This window comes from Macadamia integrifolia, chromosome 9 (genome assembly GCF_013358625.1).
Source record: "Macadamia integrifolia cultivar HAES 741 chromosome 9, SCU_Mint_v3, whole genome shotgun sequence".
In the NCBI taxonomy this organism is placed as follows: domain Eukaryota; kingdom Viridiplantae; phylum Streptophyta; class Magnoliopsida; order Proteales; family Proteaceae; genus Macadamia; species Macadamia integrifolia.
Window position 1 is genome coordinate 17,078,534 of NC_056565.1, and position 553 is coordinate 17,079,086.

Below are 553 nucleotides of genomic sequence, written 5' to 3' on the forward strand. Positions count from 1 at the left end.
CCCCCCCCCCCCCCAACATTTTACTTCGTTTTTTTATACTAATTGTATTTATTCCAGAAATTGACTTCCCTAAAGTTTTGAGGGAAAGTTGTGTATCTTCCCATTTCTCATCACATACATTGACCAGTTGTGTATTAGATATCTAATGTGGAGGCACCCTATGATCCAGATTGAGTGGTTCAACTTCTTCTCAGTTAGCTTAGATATACTTTATGTGGCATGGGATGTATATGCCTTTCTTATTTAATTGGGGATGTATATTTAAGTGTATTTAGGAATGGTAATTTTCTTTTGATTGCGCTTTTCTTTTATCCTCGAAAGTTTTTTAAGCCAAGGTAAAAAAGAGGTTTTCAAATTAATTTAAAAATATACTTATTAATAATGTCATTGTTAGGTGCTATCAATTGTTTCACATGATATTTCAAGAACACATGTGAAATGATAAACTAGGGTACCGTTTGACAACGTTTCTGTTGTTTCTGGAATTGTTGTTTTTGTGTCCAGAAACAACATAAATGAATTTTTATGTTTCTGGGAACAGAAATGGATTTTT